The sequence below is a fragment of the Harpia harpyja genome, chromosome 10 (assembly GCF_026419915.1).
Source record: "Harpia harpyja isolate bHarHar1 chromosome 10, bHarHar1 primary haplotype, whole genome shotgun sequence".
Classification (NCBI taxonomy): domain Eukaryota; kingdom Metazoa; phylum Chordata; class Aves; order Accipitriformes; family Accipitridae; genus Harpia; species Harpia harpyja.
Genome location: NC_068949.1, coordinates 3,379,777 through 3,403,858, shown reverse-complemented (window position 1 = coordinate 3,403,858; position 24,082 = coordinate 3,379,777). Strand labels below are relative to the sequence as shown.

The window sequence follows — 24,082 nt, the reverse complement described above, 5'->3', positions numbered from 1 at the left end:
CAAAGATCACAATTTTTTATTTAAAAAAAACATTAAAAGGAAAGTTTTGGCATAGATGTCACGTTAGGACAAACATAGATCTTCCTTAATGACAGCTAGTTTTCTGGTTTTGTGAGATTTCATGCAATTAACTGTTACCATGGACAGAGTGAATAAACCCCTTTATTTCCATAGGCATCAATGTCAATCCTAAATGACAGATTGTGTTGCTTCTTCAGCACATAACAATATAATCTAATACAGATTAAAAGCACGATATAAATTTTGATGTCCCTAGATCATGCCATTGAAATGTGTAAAAACATGGCTTTAAGGCCTAAACATATTCAAAACTTTCTGTAACACTTCCCCTAGGGAGTTCTATTAATATGCTCAGTGTTTTGTAAGACATGAAAATGAATTTATTACATTTAAAAAACCCACAGTCCTTCCAAGCCTAGCATATTTGGGTTTTATTTAAGTCTGTTGATTGGCTATGGTTATCCAGATGGTTTTGTATTTAACTATAAAGATTAGAAAAGAAAATCTCTAGATACGCATAGCTTTTCTTCCTTGTTTTTTCCCCTTGTTGTACCCTCCCCCTTTTTTCTGCCACTGAAAGCTATTTTTCCAAATATGAAGTTCTTAAGCACAAAATGGACATAACCTGACACATCCTCCTGCTGTGTTTTCAGATTTTGAACTACTGTAGTACAAAGCAACCTTTTGACAAGTGGGTCTCTCACCTCTGCTCTCTCATATACATTTTCTATTAGCTAGCTAATGTATAATTTAAAAAAACTCTCAATAGAACTGATCACCCAGCTGTCACTGTCTTTGTCCATTATTTCAGGAATGGATTAATGGCATTTAATATTTTAAAACATGAGATAAACTTCCTGACAACCCTTTGATTTTGAAAGCATCTTATCTGTTATCAGCATACAACTTCTGTTCTCCAAGACAAATTCTAGCAAATAAATGTCTGCCAGTGATGGCAAAACAGCAGTCTCACAGAACATTTCACCTGATAACAGATGTCCAGTTAGACTCTGAGTAATGCTATTTGATTTCTACGACTCAGCATTCAGATTTAAAAGCTTCTGACTTTTCTTTGGTTTTGCAAATGAAGGTCTCTTCTTATGGAAGAAGAGCCCCTTTGTATTTCAAACAACCCTCTACTTCTATCCCCTATTCCAGTGCTATTACAGGAAAGAAAAGGACACTCAAGTGTCATTTGGCCTCAATTAAAAATTAATTTCAAGCCATATACAGTTTCTCATCTACTATCATTATACTCTTCTCATGTTAATTACTTTCCAAGGAAATAATAATACTGAATCCAGTAAAACTTCTTTCCACTTCAACTTAGCTTTCTGTCAAGAAAGTTCATGTTATAGCCCCTATCCTCAATCAGTGTAATAAATTACAGCATGCACAGAAGTTCATTGCTTTGCATAAAATTGGCACTTTTCAATTGGAAACATGATTTAAAACCCACAGTTTTCAAAACAAGTATATGTTACTGGCTTATACATTTTTATTAGAGAGAAATATCTGGTTTGGAGAAAAAGATATTTACCTAAATAGATTTAAAAAATCATATTTAAAAAATCATATTTTTTAAAATTAACTAAATACTCGCAAAAAATACTTTCTGTGGAATAACTAGAGCACAGATACATAACTGCTATTCATGCTGACTAGCACTTACTCCAATAGTTACCATGAAATACTTTGCTTTACGGTAAAGTCTTCAATAATTTTATTATGCAGTTTGAGTAAATATTACTCAGTTGGAATAATGACTGAAAAGCTTGTGAATTAATGCAATTTCACAAACCGAAATGATACACCAGAGGTGTCTGAAGAATTCTTGGGAAAACAGTTACATATTTGTTAAACTTGTGCCTGGTTTTACCAGTTTAATGTTTCAAGTAAACCACACCTGTTCACCACACCTATAGATGTTGTTGATCCAAGAAGCAAACAGCTCTATATCAGGTTGGCTTCAACCCTCAAAATTACATCAAATTTTTCTTCCTGAAACAGGCCAGTGTCCTGGGTTCAGCTGGGATAGAGTTAATTTTTACAGGAACCTGGGAGGTGGGGGGGGCATAGCCGGGGCGGCCGACCTGAACTAGCCAAGGAGCTATTCCATACCATGTGACATCATGCTCAGTATATAAATGGGGAGCGGGCCGGGGGGAGGTCTCGGGACTTTCGGTGGCGGAGCATCGGGTTCCGGGTGGTGAGCAGTTGCACTGTGCATCACTCTTTTTGTATATTCTTTCATTAGTACCGTTGTTGTTGTTGTAACTTTTTTTTTGTGTGTGTGTTGTCCCAGTAAACTGCCCTTATCTCAACCCTCGAGGTTCCAGTTTTTTTCCTTTTCTCTCCTCCGTCTCCCCCCTATCCCACCGGAGGGGGGTGGGAGGAGTGAGCGAGCGGCTGCGTGGTCCTTTGTTACCGGCTGGGCTGAAACCACGACAGCCAGCCACTGTAACCAAACCATTTGGTTATCTTAGCATTATAATTTTATTAAGGAGAAAAGAAGGTTGCTATTGCTAGATACAATGCTAAAATTAAATCTCCTTCTTCTAGCAGTAGTTTTAAATAAGCAAGTAAAGATCATATCAATAAAAAAATAAGTCTCAGCGCTGGATAGACAAATAGGTGAGAGAAACAGAAGGCCACCTTTTCAAGGACTGATTAGCATAGCTGCACTGTTAATGAACGTGAAGGTTTTGTATGCATGCCAAATAAAGGCTATTATCGTAGGCACTTGAAGTACTCAGAATTCATTGGATTATCAACTTGAAGGTAATGTGTGCAGCCAACAGGTAAGTTTTGCTTATGAAAACATACTGTTCTTTGACTCATGTCCTCAACAGATATACTTTGGGTGTAAGCTTCTGGATGACTTTGAGCTTAGTGTCCGTTAGGAGACTGGTCACAAGCCACATAAAACCTGACAGCTTCCAGCTGCAGCAAAAAAAAATCATACAGCAGAAGGCAGCTCAGGTGGCAGATGAAGGCTATTCAGCTCTTCATCAGATTCATTATTCCTAGTGAAATTGCTTTGTTATGGGTATGATACATTCCAGTGACATTTGCTACTTAACTTGAAATGTATCTGTGAGAAGAAAGGACCTATTCTGTTCTTCAGATGCCACAAGTCAGAAAGTAGACAAACTAAAGCTGTCTTGCAACATGGACCTTGTAAGACCTCCACTTTGATGGATTAGCCTAAATTTCAAAACAGAAGCAATGAATGTCATCGTCCCTAATGAAGACACCATTATGTGTGTCACCCATATTTATCTAAGGGAAAAATACTGCTGACTCTAGGTGGTGGTCAGGAAGATCAAGAGAGTTCTTTGTTCCTGAAGGCATCAAGTCTAGGCAAGGAATATTCAGTGACTGGACAAAGAACAGCAAGGAACCTTATGAAATAAAAAAAAAAAATACAAACGCAAAGTCTCGCAGCTGGGAAGGGAAAACCCTTGCAATGAAAAACACAGGCTGGGGGCTGCCTGGCTGTGGAGCAGCTCTGCTGAAAAGAACCTGGGGGTCCTGGCAGATGGGAAGCTGGGCATGAGTCTGCAGTGTGCCCTGGCAGCAAAGGTGGCCAAGAATATCCTGGGCCATATGAACCATAGCAGAGCCAGCAGACTGCAAGAAGTGATTATCCCCCTGGGCTCGGCTCACATTAGACCACATCTGGACAACGTGTCCAGTTTTGGGCACCTCAATACAGGAAAGGCTTGATCAACTGAAGAAAGTTCAGCAGAGGGCCATCAAGTCATGGAGCACTTGCCCTCTGAGGAGACATAGAGGGAAGTAAGTTCATTCTGCCTGGAGAAGAGGTGGCTTCAGGGGCACCTAAGAGCAGCCCTTCCAATACAAGGTCATGAAGAAGGGGGAGCCAGGCTCTGCACAGTGGCACATGGTGGGAGGGTGAGAGACAACAGCAGTAAGCTGGAAGAAGAGAGGTTCAGCCTGGTTACAAGGAGAACATTTACCCCCAGGAGGACAGCCCAGCAGTGCATCAGGTTGCCCAGAGAGGTGGTGCAGTCTCCCTTCTGGGAGGTTTCCAAGGCAGGACTGGATATTGCCCTGAGCAACCTGGTCTGACCTCACAGCTGACCCTGCTTTGAGCAGGAGGTTGGACGGGAGCCCTCTTGAGGTCCTTTCCAACCTGAGGTACCCTATGATCCTATATATACACTTAGACTTGCCAGCATGCAGTTCCAGAATACACACTATACACAGAAGGCACGACAACCAACTGGAGTGATCAGAGGTCAGATTCAAACATAACTAGAAAGCAAGTAAGAAAGGGACCCTATGTCAAAACTACTTATCTCACTATTCAGTTCAGTCAAAAGTATTCAGCTGCCCATTGCAGTCTGTCTCTAGTGCTGTTCCCTACACATCTGTATTGCAGGGTTTCATTTACTTGTTTTAACAAAAGCCTAAATCTAATAATGGTTTTGGAACTGATCACTCAACACAGTTCAGAAAAAAGTTCCAGCATGCATGCATCACTCAGAAGCACCTTGATACACAGGTGTTTCACAATCTCTCTTCTTATATTTGACAGAAATTATTAGTAAAACTTCCAAAGTCTTACAGTCTCAGTCTAAGATAGCTAGAACCACTATCCCAGTTGCATATCAAGCTCAATGCTGAGGACATACCTAAGCTCTCAATCATAAGCCATGCTGGTAGTTCCATGGAAATTACCAGGATATTCACAGAGCTTACATTACAGCACGTCACTATCTTCAGAGGGTGAATGGGAAGAATGTCTGACCTTTGCCACAGGAAAGCATTTGGTCATAGCTCTCCCCCTCCTTTCACATGACTTTAAAAGGACTGGCCATAACCTACTAGGTTCAAGTAAGAAGCATATTAAAAATATGGCAAATGGCTCCTAGATAAGGAGGATGCAAATTCCAACTTCAATTTGCAGGTGAGTTGCTCAGCTATGCAATTCTTTCTAAAGCTTTATTTCTACAGTAAGTCAACTGATGGCTGTATTTGTCTAGTGCTAAACCAGCACTAGAGGCGGAATGGGGCTTCCCTGCATCCTCTGTTCAGTTCAGCCTTTTTGGTGCATTTGAAGCCCTCGCAGCATCTGCACTGCTCAGTTGTCTCACAGTCCTGTTTGAGTCACAGCACTGCACACCACCAGCGGTAAGAACACTGCCGTTATTTTTTATTGTAGTTATTTGTTGTAGTTCCAATACCATAGCTAGGATGTAGTTCCAATGAGTGCACTTTCCCCCAAATATGGAAGTTTTTAACAGCATCTTTTACTAACAGCTCCATGACTAAGTTATACAACAAAAAAAAAAGCAAGCATTAATTATTGTTAATGAAAACAAGACGCTGCTTCTGTTCTGTGATTTAAACACTCCCAGAGCGTGCATGTGTTATCACATCAATGTTAATGACAAGGTACTGCATCTCTGTAGATGACAGCTAATTGCTTTTGACAGAATAAACTCTATGCTGATTATTTGGTATCTTGGCAACTTAAAAAAAATACAACTTTATTTGATATCACACTCATCAAAGCATGCAGGTTATAATACATGATCTCTAAAAGAAAAGATGCTTTTTGTCATTAAGAAATATTAAGAGAAACCTAATTGTCAGTATAGTTTAACAGACTATTTTGCTTAAGCCTGATAATCCCTGTTATATATCAAAACCTTTTTTAGTGGTGCAAGAAAAAACCCCACAACACACCCTGAATAACAGTCTGCTTCTATAGTTTGCCTCAAACTGCATTGCTTTGACAAGAAATTTGTAACCAACTAGTAAAATGCAAATTTTCAGAAGCTTGATCTCCTGAGCGTATACAGCATATTATGTAAATAATTAAATATGTAAATATTATATAAATAAAGGTCTACATTTGAGGGACAGGAACAATGAGCTTACATAACAAGTATGCTTTGATATACCTATATAATACATTATTTTATATGGTCTGGTTTTTTAAAAATCTATTAAAGAGATACCAATATATTGCTAAGTGCAAATTCTACTTTATTTAGTATCCTAATTAGAATAATGATATACAATTTTTTAGTATATTTAGTTTGTCATGTACAAAACTTGTCTATAAATAGACCCACATTTATGTGTTTGTTAATTTATTGCACTGATTTGTAGTTTCCAGTGAACTTACACCAGTCTACATGTTGCTCATGAATTTAGCTGCTATTAAAAGCACTGGAAAATTGTGACACTAAAATGAGGATCTAGTATTATTTCTTCTAGTTACTATTAAGTATATATTAAATATATAAATTTAAAAACTCATTATTTGGATATGTCTAGTTAACTGTTGCAGTTCTGCAGGGTAGTATGAGCTACTGAGGCACTGGTTATGTCAGGAAAATGAAGTTAAAATAAATTATCCACGTGGGATGTTTTTTCTGAAAATCTGGAAGATTTTCTTTTGTTCTTTTGGCTAAATTTTTCTTTGCTCCTTCCCAGCTGATGGAGAGAAAGACTGATCTCTGGTGGTAAAGCTTCTTGCCTGCTTACAGGTTAGGTCTTAACACCTATTGTTTTCTATTGACACACAGTGCATTTCAACATGTGCAGTCCTCTCTTGCTTTGAGCCTGATCATGTCTTTTTGAATCCAGCTGCTAAATGACACACCTCTGGCCAGACAGTTGCAACAGTAACTCAATGTTGTGATAACGAATTAAAACTGCTTTGTGTGTGAAAATATATATCTATTCTCATAGAGAGCTGATGGTGATTAATAGGAAACAAGGATATATCATATATAGTAATTCTGTTCCACAAAAACATCATCTCTTTCAGTGCACAGGTAAAATTATAACTTCAAACGCTCCTCCTTCTCCCAATCAGTTCACTGATGGTCAAACTCAAGATGCACAGCTGAAGCACCGCTAAGTTTAGCCCTAAACAAATAAAACCTGCTGTTGGTGAGCATTCACAGAACTTGAAAACCAATAATTTCCCACAAAAATTCCATTTCACCACATTTGCAGGTTCTGAAATAAATGCAATATTCCCACAGAACGTAGTTCACACCTTGCCCAGGCCTACTTTTGGGTCCCTGCAATGATGCACTCGGACAGAGGAAAGGACCGTTCAAAAGAGAATTCAGTAGGAGAGTGTCACAGTGCTGCGTTCTCCCCTGACAATCACAACCTCCATTATTCTGTCAAGTGTTGTATCTTGCAGGCATACACAACTACTGCATCATCTCTGCACTTGATGTGAAAGCAGCTCCTTGTAAGAAGACTATAATGATGTTTTACAAGCAAACACCAGAATGCATTAAGCGGCAAAGAAATCTACTAATTTAATTCCCATACCCCTTATCCATTTCACGAGACTAACATTCATTCAGCACTCCCCCCTGTACACAATCTCTGCAAGCTCAAGGTGAGAAAATCACAATTCTTCCAGAATCTAAGAATTTGGTGGCAACTAAGAGCTGTTACACTGTGCTTTGTTAATTTTTTTGTGTTTTTCTTAGCAGAAAGGAGACTGCCCTTTTTCTGTTATTTTCTAACTATAAATAAATGATTCATGAGATTTATGGTAATACTTTTTATAAAAAAAATACAAATTGCATAGTATTGGTAATTACTGAAGGCTTTACCTTACAAAAGTTTTAGTATTTTGCTGGTCACCCATGGTATAAATGGTCCACAAAAGGATATTTCTGTGCATTTAACTTGAAAAGGCATTTTTTTTCAACATGAAGTGTCCTTCATTTACTAGTATTATATCCTATACCTCCCTTCATTTTGCTTTCCTCCTCCCTTAAAAAAGAAAAGATAAATTAAGAGACATTTGCTGTTCACATGAAGATGGATTCCTGCTTAAATTTGGTGTTTGTTTCATGACTCTTTCTTTGAGATAATTGAGCTCTTTATTTTGCAAGTTTTGTGCCTCTTTCTTTGAGAAACTGCTCAAATTTAAAACAGGCAAAGAAACAGGGAATCAGTTTCAGATGGATTCCAGTAGGGCAAGTGAGACTATTTTATCATTTTGGAGAAAAATCATAATCATGCTCATAGTTAAGAGTCATCCATAAGACCTCCATGAAGGGACACAAGAAGGAAAATTTACCCATATCCAAATACTGATGCCCTTAATTCCAGCTTCTCTTACAGCTTCTGGTGGAAGTTATGCTGCACATACACAGGATGCAGATTACGAGTGCAATTCATTTCTGGTAACTAACACAGATGCCTAGTTGATAGCAAGTAGACACAGTGTGCTTAGGGTCCCTCTATAGTCAACAATCACAGACATCTGCAGGGAGAGATTCATCTCTCCTGCTTGAACTATCTGTATGCATTTGAAGATGTACTGAATTATCCAACAGAAATGTCCATTTCTCTTGCTAACTGTAAGGAAATCCTAATCAACTACCTGAACTTGGACTGTAACTTTCACAGGGTTAATGTTAAGCTATTATGCCACAGATAAGACCACAGCGAGACGGTAAAAGAAAAAGGGGTTTGTTTTTTGTTGTGTCCCCTCCTCAATGGCAGAAATAAGCCTAGAAACAAAGAAAACACATGGCACATAAGGAAGAAGAGGACACAGCTGAGAAGGAAGCTTTCCAGATTGGTTTGGACCGTGTTATTTTCAAAAATACCATAACACACATTTTCAAATATATTAAACCTGTGGCATAGAAGAAAATACATGGCTGGAAAGGTAACAGGGCAATACTTGTAAAAAAGCAAAAAACGAAGGGCGTGTCAAAGCCAGGAAATGTAATGTGCAGAGCAGGAAGGAAAAACCGCCTTTAGGCCAGTTTGTTTAGAGCAGAGAGAATAAAAAAAAACCCCAGAAGAGATCAAAGAGAAAAAAATTAAGTCTTGGTGAGACAAAACACACTCAAAGATCTAGAAGAGAAAAGGTATAACAGAGTCAGGCAGCTATTTGGTAAGATCTTACACTTTATATGGATCAAAGGACGGACTTCAGAAGAGAGTGCTTCTGAGCAAGATGGCAGATTACAGAGCAGATCAGAATAAGTGATAGCGAATGGAGAATAGAGTTACACGAGATAGAAAGTGAAAAGGAATAGCTCAAAATGAGGGCTCAAACAAGCAGAGGCAATTCTTCTGGTTGCAGCAGGAGGATAGTGCAATGAGCTGGAAAGCTCTTGCCAGTGCCAATCTTGCTAGATGTTGTCAATTTAATCTTAAGAAAACGAGACAATTGTGAGCTCTTTGGGCAAGCATTCTTAATAAGCAAGACAGTTCCCGCACTCAAAGAACTGTTTTGCTATACTTATAAAAATGTGAACTAGGATAACAATGTCTTCAATATAAACATTGAGGTTCTTCAGATTCAAAGGCAGCCTTGTGTTCTTGAAAGCATGCCTCATTTTTCTCAGCTGTATTTGTTGATCTAATACAAGATACTATCTCCCCACACGAACTTTAAATTATAAGGATAACTTGCAAATTTTAAGTGCTAAAAAATGCAAATCAAAACCACAAAGCCATATTCTGCAATGCATTTTCAGTTTGAATAATCAAAGTCATCAAAGGGCTAGCAGATAAATTCAATTTTTTAAGTTACCTCTTACTACAACTAAGTATTTGTTGGTAAGAGCTGGACCATGCTAGTACAATGGTAACTTGCAAAGTAATGCTCCACATGTAATTCCTGATTACCTCTTGCCATGTTTTCATTTCTAAATTATGGTTGAAACCTTGATATTTTTTATAGTTCTGATTTGTGGCCTAAATCTTACACAATTTCTACTAGCTTATGTTCCAAAACACTACTACACCAAACCAACCCTCTTCAGAGTTGGTCCAGGTCTTACTTTTTACAGCTATTACTTATTACGCAATTATTTATTACGCCATCAACTACCACTGTTATCTTCCCATTAGCCCTTTTTGACAATGCTTAAACAAGCACTGAAGTCTCCATCATCAGGATTCAGTTTTAATGAAGATGCTTGTCTAGTAATATTCTTTTTACATAACGTGGTATAGCAATTTATAAGGTTACAGCCCTGAACAGAATGATTACATATTATGTACTTCTTTCTTCTCTCCAGACTTTTGCAGCCTTCTGCATTAGCAGAAAAGGAATAGATTAAAAAAAAAAAACAAAAAACCTAACAAAAGAAGACAGCAGACTGCAAGTTATACATACATTTTTGCATTAGATGCCATTGATTTCTCTCCAGTGTACCTGCATTCTTTAACAACGTGAGTTGGTACCTTGTGGCCTTATATGTGGTCAATGCTACATTTTAAAGATCCTGTAGGTACACGCAGTAGGAGACAGCCCTGCCCCAAGCACTTTACAACCTAAATCTGAAATGAAGGTTAAGAAATAAGTAAATTCTCCAATGACATGGACCACATCAATGCCAAAACAAAGCATAAACAAGGCCATTTAATATTCTACTACCATTACTGTAACATCTATTCATACGGTTTCACTAAAGAAGTGCGGATTTGACTTCCCCTGAAGTCACTGGCAAGTCCACCACCTGCAATATATTTCATGCCTAACTGTCTTTATCATTTTGTCTTGTGTTATCGCTGTGTGATTACAGACTTTTCCCTGTTGAGTCATCATTAAATGAAAAGATCATAATACCCCTGTTGTGCCAAACTAAGGTAATCCCTCTACTGTAAATGTGATTTTTTTTTCTCTTTCTTCCAAATCATATCTTTCTTGATCTTTTGTTATTTCTTGGTGATTCCATGTTGAAAGTATCTTAATTACAGTTTAATGGAAGAGGCAGCTCTACCCATAACTCATATGGCCAAGGCCATAAGGAAAGGGTCCCCTTGTCCATCACAACCTCTTTACAGCTACGTTTCCAAATGGCAAGCATGACTATACAACAAAATTAATTGTTCTCGTAACACACCTCATCTACATGATTTGCAAGGACCAGTGAGATAAGTTCCTTAAAACTTTGTTATAGAAAAAAATAAATTAAATTGTTACAAGCAGAAATCTTGTCCCATCCCTTTGGCAAACCTATCAATGTCTCTCTTGTATATTTTCCTTTGTTCAACTCAAGCATCAAGACCTAGATGCACTACAGCAGAAAATGTACTTGCACAATTCCTGGAAAATATATTTGATCTGAATTGTCATCTGGCAGGAGTGCTGCCGTCTTTGTCAGCTGTTCAAGAACTCTCTGTTGTCACTGAGAGACTCCTTGATCCTCTTGTATCCAAGTCCAGCATTCTGAAAAAGCTTTCTTAATTTCCATCGCCAAAAGCTATTATCAGTAAGGGCAGTTACTTCTGATTTATCTGTCCTTTTTTTTTCAGCAGTTTTATCTAACATCATCTGTTATCCCAGGAGCTTACATAGGTCTGAGGGATCTGAAAAGAAAAAAATAACCCTACCTATTTTTCATTACTTCAGAAGAACTGAGAACTTCCAGATTCTTTTTCAGGTAACTAAACAAATCTTACCTTTCTACAGCCTAGACAACATTGAAGTAAAATTGTATCTAGCATTGCATACAGCTATCTTTTTAAAAATAATTAGAAAGGCACTGACAGTAAAAGAATAATGTGGTTTCTTTAGAACAATAACAACATCAGTCTATCATAAAAGTCTCATGTCACCTGCATTAAGAGTTGTAAGAAAAGTACTAAATGAAATACATGGTATTCAGTCTGGAAGCATGAGAAGGCATGCTATCATTCAGACAACTTTACAGGAAGAACAGCCACTACATCAAATAGAGCAATTGTTTATGTGTGTGAAAAGTTTTATGTGACTAGTTAACAATACTGAAGCTAAAATTACGTATGTCTTTGCAGTATTAGACCAAAAAGGAGTAATATGAAAGTGCAATCCAGAATATGGAATACCAGAGCAAAAGTACAACATGAAACTAACAGCCATAGCTTGCAGCAAGTTAAAAATAGAAGCATCTGTCAAAAGCCATATAAAGTAAGATTCAGATGGCAACAGAGGAAATAAATCAACACAATGCTAAAAAGGGAATTAAGCAAAGAAGCCACTGAAAGATCTCTGCAAGAGACCATTTAGAAAGCAGGAGTCAGATGAAAAGTTGTTGGAAGTAGAAATCACTGTAACAGAAGCAGAAACACCCAACTTCTTTCTCCTTTGAATTGCAATTTATAGAGCTCTCCGTAACTGGCCTTATTTTAACTTAGTGGTAATTGAAAAGCTGATGATTAACCTAAGGAGAGCACAAAAATCTTTGTCTCAAAAAAAGTTCTCATCTCTATTCCTTGTAGCATGGTTAGTCCTCAGCAGCACAGAATATGTGCAAAAGGTCAGATGAAGATGGTAGCAGCACAGGGAAAAACTGGAAAAACAGCTGTCCAAAGAAATACTGGGTTTTGGGATGCTCTTAAAGAGGAGGAGGTTGAAAACTTAATGAAGAGATGCAATGATAAACAGGTTACACAGAACAAACACAGTAGAAATGTTCATTGCTAGGCTGCAGAAGAGGAGTACTGTACATCAAATGTCTTGCAAGCAGGAGAAAGACAGAAACAAAGGCTATAAGGGACAATTTCTCTAATGCCAAGTGTAGGGAACTATGGTAATTGAGGCTAGTATTTTGGCTAAAAATTCAGAGTGGTAATTACAAATGCAATCCTTTTGAAAAGTCAGTTCTGAAGAGAGGAAGAGTGAGTGCTACTAAGGTTATTTAATGGAACTGGTTAGGGTCGGTGATATCATAGAACGTTCTCTGAGAAAACTACCATTAATTCACAGTCCAAAGAAAGAGAAAATAGAAGTCCCCTTTCTGTTATATCCCCGTATTTGCATTTTTGTAGCAGCACCATACTGCGTGCTTATGTTCAATTTAGAACTCCCAAGATCCTGCTTCTCTAATACTGTTTCTTAGTCAGCATTCCCACATTTTATGTTTTTCATTGTTGGTTTTTACACTGAGAACCTCTTTGTATTCATCTTGATTACATTTTACTCTGCTAACATCTGTGCCTCTGTTAACTGCTCTACTTCCTACAGCCTTTTATGTCCAACTTTGCAAATGTTAGCAAGCCCTCCTAGATTAATTTTTGTCAGCAAATATGATTGGTGCAATCTTCATTCTTTTCTTCATTTGCTTTATTTTCTCATGACAATCTTCTTGCCAATTTTTCTAACTAATGCACACATTGCTTCAGTACCTCATGAAAGTCATGTAACTCGTTAAATCTGTATCTATTAGATTTCCTATTTTCACTGAATTTGTTACAGGAAAACATTCAGATAACTAGGGGTGCACAAGAGCAGACTTATTGAGCGAGTTGTATCACAATCAGGGTGCACAAGAGCAGACTTCATTGAGCGAGTTCTATGACAGTGTACACTCAAACACTGAGGGATGTAAATGCTACACAGCACTTCCTCAAATATATTTTAATTTTCAGTTTATCAGTAATTTCTGAGGTCTCTCTTTTTTTTCCCTCACCTTGAGAAATGGGAGAGTTTTATTTGCCACTTATTTTATGATCTGTACACAGTTGTGACTGCAGTTCTGCATGTATGCAACAAAGCATCAAATTGGTCTGTTGGACGTGTGCCCTCTTCCATTCTTCTTTACCTCCTGATGTTCTTAATGAGTCCCCGAAAGATAACTGCCAACAATTCTGAAACCTCTTTTGCCAGTTCTTTATGAATTTTGCTATCTGGTACTGCTGCCTTTACATATTGAAATTACAAAAGGCAGTGAAGCAATGAAGTCATACCTGCCAAATGCAAATAATTGACTATCCGGGCTCACTCCCCCATTTCTGTACATTTCAGAATGCAGTCAAAGGGAAGAAGAGAGATTAGTGAGCAAAAGGGCCTTCTGTTAGAGATAGGAGAAAATGTAGCAGGTTTTGCATTTAATGAAACTTCAGAACTTTTACTTCTGGAGCTTTAGCCAATGTTTTGGAAAAGGTACTTACCTAAGAGAAGAAGTCTCTTTTTCAAACTCTCTCCAAACATTGTCTTCATGCAGGCAGTTTTTTAAAAAACATTTTAAAAAGCAAGAGGTACTACACAGATATCCACACCAGTCTGTAGGCTTCTTGAGGAAAGAAAAGTCATATCTTCACGTAGGAAAGTGGATTATCAGAACTCAGGAAAGAAAGGAACAACTTCTTAATCTTACTATGCTACCCTTTGGTATGCTAAAAAATTGCTACATACAAGAGAAACAAAAGTTACAGTCAAAGGAAGCTATTAAGGATTGAATTTTAGCTTCAGAAATTTTTATTGTCTTCTATCTCCTTAACAAACTATATTTTCCTCTTTTAACAAAGTGAGGTATAAAAAGTGTGTATTTGACAGCTAGCTGTTAGTTTCAGGACAAGAATCTATAAAACTGCAGCCTGGGCTATATAAAGCAGTTGGACTGAAAATATCTCAATTCACTGTAGTAAGTAGTACAGTATAGCAATATCCTCTTAGAGCCATATGCTGCTCTCTGGTGAATTAATATCCATGGATCAAAAGTTAAGAGGCTGTTCTTCACTCCTACTGCAAATTGCCTGAGAGAATTTATTCCTGGTATTTAAGCATGTTAAGCAGCCTCCCCAACCAATCGCACCAAAAATATGGACTAAAATATGAAGATGCATTAATGTCTTCACTTTTACTTCCTTGCTGAGTATACACTTAAACAACACAATTCGCACTATTTCATGACAATGAATCATAACTAGTGGTTTGTCTAGAGTTTTGTTTTTTCTTTTTTTCCTCACAAATCAATTCTTCCTAAACTGAGCAGCAATTTTTAAACGTTAGGAAAACTTTAAAAGCACAAATTTAGACCTCCCACTTCCAGAAGCTTTTGTTTTCTTTTCATTTGTCTAGTAGTTAGCTTTCCAAAGACATGAATCTGACTAGGACACAGCATTCTATTTTAAATGCAATTTTAAAATCTCAATGCCTTTTGTACCAAAGAAGCTTTGTACCTCTTCACAAACTAGTTTGACATTACAGATGTGGAGCCCAAGTGTTGATGTTCACAAATGGTTCAAAAATTTAACATTTACCACACATTGGGGACAAACTCAACAAATCAGCACTTGTAGAATGAAATTCCCAAAACTGTTGTTCTTCAAATTAGATTATATGTAAAGTTGGGCAATTTTACAGCATTTCTAGCACTTTAAGAATTTATAATCTTGTCATACTAACTTGTTCTCATAACATCTCATCTATCTAGATCAGAAAAAAACAGTCTTTTCACTTTTGGAATGCTATATAACAATGTTCGGTTCTAATCCAACTATAAATACATTTTAGCGAAGCTGTTTCTCAAGACCTCTTCATGGTTAATGCCCTCAGAGAGAGGATGCTGGGCTAGCCAGACCTGTTCCACCCTTTTGGTTGAATCTTAACACTCCACTGCTAACTGATCAACTGTCTCCCAGTTGGTACAAGCAATGTGAGATCTTGGCAGCCATCTAGTTATCTTGAAAAAAATGGAAGCTGTTTTAGCTAAGCTGTAGAGAAACAGTAGGTTTCCACAGGAGCATCCTGATGGTAGGAGAGAATCTAATTTATATGTCATTCTTAGGGCAATGATCTGCAAAATATAATCCCACAGGGACTGATAAGCTTCTGAAGTTGCTAGGCCAAAGGAAAAAGGGTAAATGAGTCTGTACTAAATTGAAAATAGTAAATTAGTAAACATTAGTCTGAAAAGAAACAAGCAAAGAGTAACCTAGCAAACCAGAAAAGGACAAAAAACCTTTGACAAGCTATGATGCATCAGTTCATATAAGGAAAGGCTACTAGTCATCATAATCTCTTCTACATAAATTCATGGATTTTCTCTTGCAAAAGGTTCCCAAACACCCACTAACATCAGGAAAATCTGTTGCATTGCTCTTCCTATTGCAGAACCTGAAATATTCTTGCGTAATGACCAAATCTAACAAACCTTACTCGCATCCTTTTTCCCATTGTCTCTGATAAGACTGGGTACAACTGCAAGGACTACTTTTAGGAGGAAAAATTGTGGGATAACGCTTACAGGTTGAAGAAATAATATATTACATTTCAGGAACAGGAGGCAGTCACATAACTACCTGCTTGATTATAATGTATATGCTTACATTAAGAGCATATATGAGGTTGTGCATTCAGCCTTAACTTTCAGATTCCCCTACTTAAGTTACTGCAATGTACAAAAGTGTCATTCCTCATGAAATACAGGTCCAGAAAACAAGTGAAGATAGACTTATGTAGGAAGGCTTGGGGCAGGTAAAAAAACTGGTGGGTTTTTTCAATGTACAAAACTGAGTTCAGTTAGAGTGCAATACTGGGCTAACTCTTGCTTTACTCAGATGATGTTCTTCTTTTTCTTGCTAGTCTCAGCTGTTGTTAAGCCCTTTAAAATTCACAGTGACCCTAAACTCTCCTTGCCTTTCATTTTCTGATTAAGAAGTTATCTTATGCCCCTAGGTAGTAAATATTAAATGTTGCAAAATATCATTTTAGTAGAAGAGCTTAATATTTAACTTGAATAAATTAGCATTACTTAAGCATTCATGACACCCACAATCAAATGCATTCAGCACTGCTCACACTTGTAGCTGCGTGAAGGCACTGAACCAGTGGGTTTTGGAGATTTGTCATCTTATCCTTGACCAGGAGACTACTGAAAAATTATACTGATGTAACTGATCAGAAAGTGAAACTCTGCAGTATTCATGGGGATAAGAAAGACAGTTTAAAATCAAAACTAATGAAGGCCATACCAAAGACAGACTTGGGGAGAATGGTGACTCTCATGCCACAGACACTACTCATTCGCTACATAAACAAGTCAGAGCGTCAAGTAGGCTACCTGGACTTCAGAGTGCTCTTCCACATTTGTACAAACTTGAGTATGGGCTCCTAACTTAAACATTATGAACAAGTCACTGATGCAATTTGCAGAGCCAGAGCTCATGAATATGTATTAATTATCAAATTCAGTGTCTTCTACTGCAGAATAATTCCCTTTGACGTATTTTTGATTACAACCGAGATTTAAAGAGATTCAGCCATTTTCTTCCAGGAGATTGTTCTGAAATGTTCTAAACCTATCACTATTGGACAGACTTTCCTGCTACTTAGCCAGAATTTCCTCTTTCTCAGCTGCATCTCATTAATAGACACAGTTATGGACACAATTTTTCAGCATATGTGTAACATTTCCTGCAGGTAATAACTGAGTTTTTAATTAACCTAAGTTGTCATCAGAAAAAGCAACCTTCAGGTTACCAATTAGTAATATTTTGTTCACACATTTGAGTGCTATAATGATGTATACAAAACCCTTCATATAAAATTGTGAGATTAACTTAACAATTAGATTGAGCTTCTTCGGCATTTAACAAAGGCTGCCTTTGGACAAACTGATTCCCCCTATTATTTTGTACTTCACATTCTAGTAAAAATTAATAGTTTCAGAGATTAAATCAATTTATAAATGGAACTAGTGCAAGGTGGAAAACCAAAGTATGACTCTATTAGTAATTATCCAATTATTTTGAAAAAGAAAGAAAAGTCAAATAGTGCAAGTTTGTGAAGCTTCATGAAGATGCAGGAGAATACATACAGTCTTTGAGGGCCACCAAATGCTACACAAAGGCCTTATCCATCATACTTTATAATCCTTAGCATCCTCGTCCTATCATCCTGTTTATAGAATTCCTTATCATGTGGAAAAAATCTCTTGCCGTTGAAGTAGCACTGACCACCTCTTCTGAGATGGTAAATGTCTCAGGACAGACAGCTGTGCCTGTGGGCCTAGAAAGCAGTTTGTTCATAATGAGGTCACTGCGAACAAAATAATACTAGTGCCTGTGATGTAAACAGCCACTACCAAGCACAATGAGTGGTGCAGTGGGTAGATGTTGGATTAACTAGCATGTAAGCCCACACAGATAACAAGGAGCCACTTTTTAGGGCCCAAGGCACTCGTTGCACATTTGTACAAGCTCTCACTACATCAGAGAAATGGCTTCAGGCAACTCAAGCATAGCAAAATTTAACATCTTTTCTGGAGTCCTACAGGTGTGTCTGAACATTGATCTATCGAGTGCCAATCTAGTTCATCCTTTCTCTTCCATGAATTGTATAAAATAAAAATTTTATTTGTCACAAGTACCTCCTCACAGAAGCCAATAAAACAGAAACTCAAAAAGTTAGCAACATGCTACAGTTGCTAGGATCTTCAGATCCCTATTAACACAAGTGGTACTTGTGTGTGAATCGTCACATCTGAAATTCCTGTAATTTAATTTACAAACCTAAATACAAATGTTCCAATACACTTAATGCTTCCAGTTCTAGTCACTGCTTTTTGGCAATTTTGCCATTAAAGCCTCCTGCTACAGTTAAGAACACCAAAAAGCAGTGGCTCAGTCAGAGCTGGAAAGGAAAATCTTTACCCTCTCATGTTGTTATTTGAATGCTCATAATTTTCCTTTTTTTTTCTTTTCAGACAAGAATGCAAAATGAAGATTAACTAGGACCAACCGGATCATTTGATTAGCTATTAACAAACATATCAGAAATATATCCTTGAAAGCATACACTTTCATAATTGGGCTAGGGCACTTACTGAATTAAAAAGTATTTAAAGTACAATGAAATTTCAAAGCAGACAAGGTATATAGCTTTTACAGAGCATCTGACTTAACTTTCATTTAATTTGTCCCATGATTTTCCCATGGATAGGTTATACATTTTAACACAAAGATAGAACTGATCTATCTTGCTTTGACTATAGCTTTTATCCATTCACTAATAAATTGAATTTCACGCTGGTTTACAGTAGTGATCAGTATCAACTGAAACAAGCCTTCAGATTTTTCTCAAACTGTTATAACAACTTGAAATGCCAGTACCCTACAAAGAAATGCTTACTCCAACAGTTAATGGAGGACTGAAATCAATATTTAGGTTAATTTTTTCTTTATAAATCAGTGAAAGCCTGCAACATCAATTACTTGGGAATTGTACCAGGTCACACCAAGACTGATTTCTGTCCTACACAGGTGTGTGAGGCTAAAACAGAAAAGGAGCAGAAAAGAGCTTGTGCTCCCACACTGCAGGTGATAGATAAGCAGTACCAGTAGGCAATCTGAAATAAAGTTAATGCCAACAGTCTGCTATACTGGAATTATCCTAACACTCTGTTCAGACAGATTTGCATCAAAATTCTCTCTACCCTTAGCTCCCACAGAATTAAGTTGGACATTCCATATCCCATGCATCTCCTTCCTCCAGAGCCAAGCTCGCCTCCTGCTTTCCACTGCAATATTTCTCCTTTCCTGAGACCTTCTTGTCTCATTCACTGTAATTCTTTCTCTGCATTCTTTCTGAATAAGTCTGTAAAATTCTATTCTTGCTCAATTTTCAGTCCTGAAAAATAATCCCAGGAAAACCCAGAATAGTAAGACCAAAAGGAACTAAGAAATGTACAGTGAGCAGCCAAGAGGTTCACACACAGGTTAGTGTGTTCCAAACAGAGAGTTAAATGAAAGGCCATCAGGGATTCTCTGTGTGATACTGGCCATTCTTCTAGGCAACCACTTTGGAATGAATTACAATATAGTCCAAAACACTACAAGAGTTTAATGCATTAAAAAAAAAAAAAAAAAAAAAAAAAAAGGCTCTAGGATTCTGACTGCTCTAACACCAGTTTATCCTAATGGAAGTGAGTATATTCTTTCCAGTCATCCATTACTGATCTCTGTCAGCATCAACTGGTTTGATCTATTAGGGCAGCTTCTACGTTCAATAAATGACAATGCAACAGGGATGCTGACAGACGAGCTCTGTTCTAGTTTGTACCTTTGTAACACAGGCTGGAGTGGGAGAGAAGTGTCAGGGGAGATTTCAGTGAGGAACTTCCTATGGAACTAGGCAAGGAAGAATGATAATTGTCAGTCTTGGCCAGAAAAGGAAAATTTTTGCTTTCCAGAGACTTCTGCTTTGCTAGGATGTACGACTACATTGAGATAAATTGCCTGAAGCATATTCCTGGGGCAAACAAAGTGGTGTCTGTGGTAGAAGAAAAGAACAAATACAACTGGGAAAGAAAGAAGTAACTCTCCAGAAGGGTGCACGTTGTGCATTCCAATACTCACGATCAGTCCCAGTTTTCTATATCAGATAATCCAACAGAATGACAGTACTGTTTGTAATATATAAGTAATATTTTAGTAATTATTAACAATTAATATTTAAACTAAAACAACACTTGCCTAATAAAGTTTAATTGAAATGTAACAATATAGAGGAGTGAAAGGCAAGCATGCTTGTGGGATTTTGTTTCATGCTCTGATAATGTCAAATATTACCTGTAATTCAAAAGCAGTAACAGTCAAACTCAGGGTAAATATTTTTTACTCTTCTTTTTAGCAAACTTTAAATAACTAAATGTCTCCATGACAGAAAGTTAATTAGAAGAAAACAGTCCTAATGGGTGCTCTAATTTAAAAAAAAAAAAAAAAAAAAGTGAAAAAATTTCTTCCAGCAGTGGGAAATTCTCCCCCATACTTTTTAGCCAGGTTTTTTACTCATTTATGACTGCATAAAGCTTTCACTGATCACTGAATTCTCTGTTAGGTGCCACAGAATCACTTCAGATTTAGGGAAGTGACATTTATCCTTTGACGGTCTTCTCTCTATGGATAATATGTATCTGAACTATCTTTGCCTACATGTATTAAAGGCTATATACCTACCATATGGTTTTAGCCCTAGACTGCTGAGCTCTTTGACCCATTGTCACTGTATCCACTGCTCTAGGCTCAGAGATCACTATTCCTCAGCTGGGACCACAGCTGGGCTAAGGAGATCCTCCCTACTCTTTGGGAAGTAAGCTGTAGCTGACTGCTGCCAGCTACCAGCACCTCCCTTCACCAGACCAGAGCGCCTGCCTCCAGCAACAACAAACAGCTGGTTAGGGGCATCACTTCTCAGCAACGATGCACTTGGTGTTCAAAGGGCAGGACGGACTCACCTCTAATCTGAGGACCTGAAAGCATCTCAAAATGTAGGTTATGGATCGCTACAGCCGTGGGTAAGGATTTAACAGTTTTAGTAAGGGAGAATTTATAACCCAAACCCAGATTATGATCCAGGCTTAAAATGCTATCAAACAGTACTCATTTCCTCTTTTGCTTGATATCCTTTCCCTTCTCTCTCTGTTTCTATGTAATTCAATGACAGAAAGACACAGCACAGCTATTTTTTTCCAAATGCTGAATAAAGTAGTGGTTACGTTAAATGAGGAAGTTAAGATGCAAAAGTTACCTCAGTATTCAACTATTTGCAGTTTTGAATATTGATGAGGACTATCATCTGGCTGAGAGCAAGAGTGGCTATTGTATGTATAATACACTGCATAATTAAGAAGACAATGATAAACTGGTCCCTGACCATGCAGAGCAAAATTTGGTGAGGCCATGAAGTTACTGTGCCTCAATGAGCATCTATTTGCATTATAAGATTGCCTTAGTTGTACTGTATATCAAGGGCCATTCACTGCTGGCATAAAGTGTTCTCAGCCCTTTATGCTCATTCGTGCAAATTCCTAAGCGCTGACCAAGGACTGATCAGGCTAAAACAAATATATATTAAATATGATATAATTACCTATGTATCTTTAACTTCTCTGACACATGTAACCTGCACAGGTCCCACAGATTTTTTCAGCACAATCAGGAGTGGCACTGCAAAGCAAGTGGAGCAGGAATTTCTTAGAGCAGGCAGGACACCTGAAGCAGCTGCAAAGTATTATAGAGACAGTACATGACGGAATACAGGAAGAGGCCATTCTCTGTCTTTCAATTTATGCTTTTCTGGGGCTTTCTCTTGGTGAGCTCCTTCCTTCTCTTCTGGTTATTGTCTGTGCAAATTACATCATTCAATCTGCTCTATGTTTTAATGTAATCCTTAAACTTGGCTCTTGAGAATAGGGGCAAAAATTGCTAACTGCTAAGAAGAAAAACATAACAATTCCATAGCCACATAGTTTATTGGCAGAACAGGGATTTGAATTTGGCTCTCCCACAATGTTAATAAATGCCACCACACAACCAGCCTATGTTTGAGATAGGCTTATCCCAATTTTTCCTGTTGGACCTGTTCCACTGTGTAAGCTGAATATTAATTAGAGCAGGAATTTGAACAATGGTTTGCAGGCAGGTGAGCACCAAAACCACATCTTCTGAGTCCACCTCTCTCCTTAACAGCTGAGAAACCTTTCATCTGTAACAGTTATATTCTTACACAATGCTTAAGGTTTAATGAATCAGAATTTCTGATAAAGCCAGTTAAACCAGAATTTCTGACCAGATCTGACACACAACCTACACTTCTCTAGGGAACTGAAAAATCCAGTAGCACTTTTTTGTAATGTCTAATGCAATTTCAAAGAGTCTGATTAAATGAGGCAGAAACTAGACACATGACTCTGGTTTAGAGTTTACAGACTACATTTCAGCGAGATCTCACACAATTCTATTTTAACAAACTAATTTCCACTGAATAAATTATTGTAAAAATACAGGGTTCTGACGAGGAACTGTAAGACAACTTATTTTTAATAGGGAAATGCATATATTATTTAGTAAAGGAACCAACTTACTATAACAGACAACTTAGGGAACCCATCATCATGTAAAGGGAAGTTAAAAATGGCTTAAAACTTGTTCTCCACTGAAGAATTATGATGAGTTTTTAGTAGAAACTGCTACATGGAAGTGGAGAATGTAGAGATTGAATACCACTGTTGCTAGGGTCAATGCAAATGGACTTTGTTTTCCCTTTGCACAGATTCTAACCTCCAATTATCTCTCTGGATGTTTAGAGATATTTATCAGATCTAAACCATCTAATTTTATAATATTATAATAATATTTTATTAATGTCTAATATCACATTAGTGGTAATTAATTAATATATATTGTATATAAGTTCATGAGATCAAAACATCTCTGTATGTTTAGAGTTGTTAATTAGAGCTAAAAAACCATCCTGGACAATGGCTCTAAGTATTCACAGATAGGACTAAATCCTGCTCGATAAAAAGGCAATTGTGATAAAATGCTAAGCCTATGCCTTTCCTAAAAATCAAATAATGAAAACAAAAAGACTGAAAACAAAACACACCCATAAAGCCCTCTAGAGGAGAGAACAGAAGGCAGAAAAAGCCTCATTCCAGGGATTCAGTCTCTGCTGTTAAGACATTTGGCTATGAATCTCCTGGTATTATTAAATTATTAAGATCTAATACACTTCTTAAGGAACCCTTGAGGCTGTCTTTCCCTTGTCATCTCCAGCACAGAGCAAGCATAACTCTTCACAGAAGGGCACGTGCATGCTGAGCTTGCTTTTTTGAGTGAGTGAAGAGTCTGTCCATTTTCCATATACCTTGGCTCTTCTGCACAGAAACACTTAAATGCTCTAACACGTGAGGAAACCACATTTCAGTGCTGGAAGGGTATTGGAATAGGGCTGGGCAATTACTGTAGGAAATTGAGTAATCTTGTGATGGCAATGCTACAAACAAAGCAGGAGTGCCTGGTTTTGTTCCTGTTTGCCACTGAAGGTATACAGAAGGCATACTGATAATTGTCTGGACAATTAATGCCTGGCTGACCTCATTTACAGACACTGGAGACATCTTTATGCTACCCTGCCATCAGCTCTGCAACCATAAAGTGAACACGTATTTTGTCTCTTTTGTACAATTTAGTCTGCAATTAGTTATGATATGGTTCAATATTGCACCTGCTCCCCCCCAATTCCCTTTCTCTGTTCATCTTGCTCATTCTTTTCTCTTTTATTTGTTTCTTTGAAGTTCTCTCTGGCACTTTTGTCTGATGGGAAAAAATAACTACCACACGTGCAGCAGTTTTTACAAGCAATTCTGCTTATTTAATCTTAACAGGCTTGCGGAGCTCCATAAAGTCTTATCAGCTGTGGTAAAGTTCTTCAAAGGTAAAAAAGCATTTAGAAATTGAAACATCATTTGAATATATGTCCTACATTGTAATTAAAAAATTTCTGAACTTAGAAAAGCAGCTAGGAGTCTGT

At 37.5% G+C, this 24,082-nt stretch overlaps 2 long non-coding RNA genes across 3 annotated transcripts in view; one reads left to right on the top strand and one right to left on the bottom strand.

Annotated features, from left to right (window-relative positions):
* Positions 1 to 24,082, bottom strand: part of LOC128147516 (uncharacterized) — a 178,869-nt gene that overhangs the window by 15,690 nt on the left and 139,097 nt on the right. The gene's annotated exons all lie outside the window — the stretch shown is intronic.
* On the top strand, positions 4,874 to 10,130 carry LOC128147517 (uncharacterized). The gene is made up of 4 exons (XR_008237036.1): positions 4,874 to 4,957; positions 5,034 to 5,181; positions 6,496 to 6,548; positions 10,080 to 10,130. It is a non-coding gene; the product is annotated as an uncharacterized LOC128147517 (long non-coding RNA).